Below are 7059 nucleotides of genomic sequence, written 5' to 3'. Positions count from 1 at the left end.
GTCTAATTACTAAAAAACTGGCAGCCTATTTCTTGTTTTTAGTCTATTCTTAGCCTGGAAGTTCTACCAGAACTTTGGGTACTTTGTTGGTATTGGAAATATTGGTAGTAAAACCTGCAGCATCACAACAACACACCAACCACCACAGTACAAACTTACCGATAAGTGGTGGACTGGAATGCAAAAGTTAAAAACAAAGAGGAAAGAATGGTAGTGGGGAAATAGAACCTTGGTGATAGAAACAAAGCTAGAGATCGTGTGATAGAATTTTCAAAACCAATAACTTATTCATAACAAATAACATTATTCAATAGAGATTTTACACAAGAACATCATCTGATAGAATAAGGAGAAATCAAATTGACTACATGTGTGTGAAGAGATGGAGATGCTTAATATTAGCGGCAAAACTTAGGCCAGGAGTTGACTGTGGAAAAGATTATCATATGTTTAAGCTGAAGTTGAAGAACATTTAAACAAGTCCACAAGAGCTAAAATATAAGCTTGAATATGTCACTTGAATTTCCTGATCATAAAAAGAATATATTTGACTGATTGAACACTAATGACAGAAGATGTAATGAGCTCCAAATGACATCAAAACACCGTCCAGGAAAGCAGAAGTTCATTACAAAAACAAACGGAAAACAAAAACAGAAAAGGAGAAAACACTAAGTCGAGGGTCATAAGAGACTCAGAAACTGGCTCTTGATCACGTAGTAGGGAAATACAGCACATGGAAGAAATGGACAAAGAGGTAAAGAGAAGAAGGTAGAGCACAAGAACGTATACTGAAATGTCCAAGCAGCCGGAGCTAGGAAACCGAAGAGGAAGAACATTCTCAGTATATTCAAGCTGAAAGAACTGCAAAAATCCAAACCCTGAGTTTCAATCCCGAAGTATCCTCTGGCTAAAATATTGAGCCCTGTTGGCCTAGTGGGCTTGCATACTAATAGCAAAATCAGCAGCTCAAAACCACCAGTCACTCCATGGGAAAAAAGGAGGCTTTCTATTCCTGCAGAGTTAAAGTTTCTGAAACTCACAGGGCCAGTTCTACCCTATATGGTCCTATATGGTCCCTGTAAGTCAAAAACAATGGATGGCATAGAGTTTAATGGGAAAATTCTGAAAAAAGCAGAAAGCACCAAAAAAAGAAGAAAGGATACACAGAGTCCCTGTACCAAAAGGAACCAGTCAACATTCAACTATTTCAAGAGGTAGCATAAAATCAGGAGCCAATGCTACTGAAGAAAGAAGTCCAAGCTACACTGAAGGCATTGGCAGAAATCAAAACCAAACTCAATGTCATTGAGTCGATTCTGACTCATGGTGACACAATAGGATAGGGTAGAACTGCCCCTGTGGATTTTCTGATGCAGCAGCTCTTTATGGAAGTAGAGAGCCTTGTTTTTCTCCCACTAGTGGCTTTGAACAGTTGACCTGTGTTTAGCAGCCCCTTGTAACCTCTATGCCAATATGGGGGCCAGAGGAATTCATAAAATACCCATTGAAATGTTTCAACAAGCTGATGAAGCACTAGAAGCACAAACTCCCCTCTGCCATGAAATTTGGAAAAAAGTTATATGGCCAACTTACTGAAAAAAAGATCTATATTTGTTCTTATTCCAAAAAAAGTTGGCTTAACAGAACACATAAATTATGGCACAATATCACTGATATTATATGAGGAAAAATTTGTGTTGAAATCATCCAACAATGCTTGGCAAACATCGGAGTTTCAGGCCAGTATCAGAAGAAGACTTTGAATAAGTCATCGCTATGACTGAAGGATCTTGACCAAAAGCAGAGAATCACCAAAAATGTTTAGATCTGTTTTATGATTATTCAAGGCCACTAGACTGTGTGGACAAAAACAAACTATGGATAGCATTGGGAAGAATGGAAATATCAGAACACATCATTGTGTACATGTGGAACCTGTGCATGCATCAAAAGGCAGCTATTGGAGCATGACAAGCAAATACTGTATGTCTTAAAATCAGAAAAGGTGTGTGTCAGGACTGTATACTTTCATGATCCTTATTCCATCTCTGTGTGGAGCAAATACTCAGAGAAGCTGGACTATGTGAAGAAGAGCACAGAATCAGGATTGGAAAATGACTGTTATTTACTAACAACCTGATAATGCAGATTATATAAACTCTCTAGCTGATAATGAGGGAAACTTAAATAATTTACTGATGGAGATCAAGGATTGCAACTTTCAATATGGACTACAACTCAATGTAAAGCATCTGGGCTCTTAGAAACTTGTTTCCAGATAAACAGCCATCTAAGTAAGATTTCAACAAATTTCACATGAAAAATGCATACCAGTATCAGTGATGGGAGGACTGTAAATCATCCAATCCAGAGCTGAAGGAAGGAATAGTATCAGAGTCTATATTGTGAGATTTTAGCCTGCAGAAGGCTATGGATGACAGTGGAAGCCCAAGATACTTTGTGAGATCTACACAGGAAATAAACCTCAGGTGATTTCCTTCTATCAATGATGGAGGGATAGGAACAGCTGGTTACCAGAGAGTTTTAGAGAGAAGACTATAGGAGATCCAAATGATAAACCTCACTTGCACTGTTAAAACCTTGTCAGTTGATCCCCCTCTGATGCACACTAGGCCTGATCTGGTTTTCAACATTGTCTGTATTTTGTTGTTTTTACATATTGGGGTTTATCTCAGATGTATTTTGATATTGGAGGCAGCTCTATTGAATTTTTGTTGTATGTTTTTCTATTTTTCAGTATATGAAACCCAGGGTTGATGAATTTATAGAGACAACAAGTAAAATCAGGGTCTTTGGGGGTGGTACATGGGAGGGGGAGGTAAAGGGAACTGAAATTAAGGAATTTAAGAAGAACAAGAACATTTCGAGACTGATTGTAGTAGCAAGTAGACAATACTGCTTGATGTGATTGAATAATGGAAGGATATAATATTTGCATTAGCTCCAAATAAAATGGTTTGAAAAAAATATAATAATCAAAACATTTTCTTTGCAAAAAAATCCTTAACTGGACCAATAGCTTACATCATGAAAAATGGAGAAAAGATTGACATTGTCAAGGATTTGTCTTTCTTGGATCCAAAATCAATGCTTATGAGAGCAGCATCTGCATATGGAGCACAACTTTAAAGTGTTGAAGAACAAGGAGGTTTCATATATATTTATATCACACACACACACACACACACACACACACACACACACACACACCAGTATTTGACTGCCAGATGGTGGCTGTACTATGGTGCCTTGTGTATTCCTGTAATGCTGAAAGCTATGCCCCTGGTATGTCAAATACAAACAGGAACATCTAACTTGAAAAAGTGTCTGTAGAGCTTCCATATTAAGAACAAGCTATTAATAAAGAATATGGCGTCCATTTCAGAGGAATTAGCCACTGAAAACCCTAGGGAAACATCATTCGTTACTGAAAATCTAAGGAACAGAAGCAGAACATTGTTGGAGATGCTGCCAGAAGATGAGCCCCACAGATCAGAAGGTTCTCAAAATGTAACGAAAGAAGGGCTGCCTTCTCCAAGTAGAGTGAACCATAGTGGCTCCAGTGGGGTAAACCTGATAGGAGTCAATCCTTTGGGACACAACTCAAAATGAGAGGAAACAACTGCAAACATCAATTGAAAAATTGGAACTTGAAATCTATGAAATGCAAAGGTTGGATAATTTGAAGTCATTAAAAACAAAATGGAAAGTATGAAGTTAGATATCCTAGGAATTAGTGAGCTGAAATAGACAGGTATTGGCCATTGTGAAGCATAAACTCATGTGGTTCACTACACCGAGAATGACACACTGAAGAACAGTGGCATCTTAGTCGTTGTCAAAATGGACATTCCAAGGTGGATCTTGAAATGCAGTGCTGTTTGTGATAGGATAATTCATATCTGCCTCCAGGGAACTCCAATCAAAGCAATATTTAAATCTATGCACCAAAAACTAAAGTTAGCTGAAGAATTTTCCCAACATTTTCAGTGTGAAATAAGCAAATATGCAATCAAGTTTCCTCCATAATTACTGGTGATCAGATTGCAAAAGTGAAACAAAAAAGGAGGGTACAGTAGTTGGAAAATATAGTCTTAGTGGTAGAAAGAGACTGCACATCATATGATAGAACCCTGCAAGACCAATGACTTTTCCATAGCAAATACCTTTTCTCAAAACACAAAAGGTGTCTACATACAGGAACTTGTTCAGATGGAATTCACAGACATCAAATTGCCCACATCTGTTGGAGAGACTATGGAGAAGCTCAATATCAGCACTTAAAACCAGGCCAAGGACCAACTGTGGAATAGAACATCAATTGCTCATATATAAGTTCAGGTTGAAGATAAAGAAAATTAAAACTAGTCCATAAGGCCAAAGTATAACCTTGAGTCTATCCCACCCGAATTTTGAGAACATCCCAAGGACAGATTTGAGGCATTAAACACTCATGGCAGAAGATCTAATGAGTTGTGGGATGGCATCAAGAATACTATTCACGAAGAAAGCAAAATGTCATTAAAAGGACAGGAAGGAAAGAAAAGTTCTAAAGACCCAAAGGAAGAATTCACTCAGGATATCTTATGCTTAATCTGAAATAACTCTGGAAAAAAATTGAAGCCTTGAGTTGCAATATTGAAAGATTTTATGGATGAAACATTGAATGAGGCAGGAAGCATCAAAAAAAGAGGAAAAGAATTCACAGTCACTGGACCAAAAAGAACCAGTAGACTTTCAGCCATTTTAAGTATAGGATTATATGAACAAGAAACAATGGTACTGAAGGAAGAAGTCCAAGCTGTATGGAAAGCATTACCCCAGAACAAGGCTTCAAGATTTGATGGAAGACCAATTGAAATGTTTTCTCCACTGATGAAACTCTGGAAGAACTGACTCATCTATGCTGGGAAATCAGAAAGAAACTATTTGGCCAACTGGCTGGAAGAAATCCATTTGTGGATTGCAATCTTCAGTATGGATTACAACTCAATGTAAAGAAAACCAAAATTCTCACAATATGATCAATAGGTAGCATCATAATACATGAAGAAAAGATTGTGGTTGTCAAGGAGTTCATCTTGCTTGTATCTACAAGAATGTCCATGGAAGCAGCAGATAAGAGATCAAATGATTAATTTTCAGTCAAGCGATCAAATGATGCATTTTGTTAGGTAAATCTGCTGCACAAGACCTTGTAAAGTGTTATAAAAAAGCAAGAATTTTTACTTTGAGGACTAAGGTTCACCGGACCCAAACCATGTCATTTTGAATTGCCTCATAGGCATGGAAAAATTGGACGTTGAATAAGGAAAATCAAGAAAAAAATTGATGCATTTTAACTGTGGTATTGGTGAAGAATATTGAAAGTACCATGAACTGCCAAAGAACACAGAAATTGGTGTTGGAAGAAATAGAGTCAGACGTCTCCTTATAGTCAAAGATGGCAAGACTTCCTCTCACTTATTTGAACATGTTATCAGGAGAGACCAGTCCCTGGAGAAGGACAACGTGTTTGAAAAAGTGGAGGACAGAGAAAAAGAGATGGATTAACACAGGGGCTGCAACAATGGGCTCAAACGGAAGAACAACTGTAGGGATGGTACAGCAGAACTGGAAGGTCGTACATTTGGGTTGCTATGAACAGAAACCTATTAGGCAGTACCTAACAACAACTACAACACATACACATATATGTGTATATGTATATATTTATTATATATATTTAAAAAGGAAACAAAATCCCTCACATATGAGTTTTCATAATTGACAAATTTCCATCCTCCTCAACTTAATCACTCTGACTCTTACATACTATACTACTCTACACAGTTCTGTTTTACTTTTATGAACATATCTTCCCTCCACTTTGAAACTTTTAAAAACTTATACTGTTTGCCTGGAATATCTTTCCCTTGATTTTTGCTTAGCTATGCCCTTATAATAATGATTTGTTTCATGTTACTGTCCCCACCAGATTAGTTTAAGCAAAATCCCTGTACATCTAGGCTATTTATCATAAAATGACATTTAATTTTTTGTTTATAGAGCTCTAAAGGAAATGAAACATCCTCTTTTTCCTGGCTATGTTCCTGCATTAAACTAGTGTATATGTTAGGCCTTGTTGACTAGAGAAACAAATCCAGTGGCAGTTGAAGAGAGGAATGCCTAACATGATAGTGGGGCAAGAGGAAAGTACAAAGAAATAGAGGAAAGGACTAGGAGGCAAAGGGTAGTCATAGAGATGTAAATACAGGCATATAAAGGTGTAAATATATTTATATATGATGAGGGGGAAATAGATCTATGTACATATACTTATACGTTGAGTATTTAGAAAACAGATGGACAGTGGGCCCCTGCACAAGTACACCCTCAACACAAGAACACTTTGTTCTAACAATTCGGCAGTCTGAGATGCTCACCTACCTGGCACGATCCCTGAAAACAATGGGTGCACAAGAAAATGTGGTGAAGAAAGCGGATGGTGCTTGACAACCAAAAGACATAACACCTGAAGTCACTGAAGACAATGGGTGCACAAGCAAGTGTGGTGAAGAAAGCTGATGGTGCCCAGCTACCTGAAGATATAGCACCTGAAGCCTTAAAGATCTGAAAATAAACAAGCAGCCATCCGCTGAGAGACAACAAAGCACACATGGAAGAAACACACCAGCCTGCCCCTACTCCATCGCTGAGGACAAAGGGGGTGCATTAACAACAGTGGTAAAGAAAGCAGATGGCTATCAAATGATACAGCATCTGGGGTCTTAAAGGCTTGAAGACAAACAGGTGGCCATCTAGCTAACAAACAACAAAACCCACAAGAAAGAAGTACACCAGCCTACCCCGACACGAATGCTGAAGACGAAGCGGGTGCATAAGCAAATACGGTGAAGAAAGCTGATGGTGCCAAGCTGTCAACTTACACAGAATCTGGGGTCCCACATGCTGGAAGATAAAGAAGGGGCCATCTAACTGAGAAACAACAAAGCCCACATGGAAGAAGCACACCAGCCTGTAAGATGACAAGGA

Source organism: Echinops telfairi, unplaced genomic scaffold (assembly GCF_000313985.2).
Source record: "Echinops telfairi isolate 266 unplaced genomic scaffold, ASM31398v2 ScPeMD7_18;HRSCAF=68, whole genome shotgun sequence".
Lineage (NCBI taxonomy): Eukaryota > Metazoa > Chordata > Mammalia > Afrosoricida > Tenrecidae > Echinops > Echinops telfairi.
The sequence above is the reverse complement of the archived record's forward strand: the minus strand, read 5'-3'. Positions refer to the sequence as shown.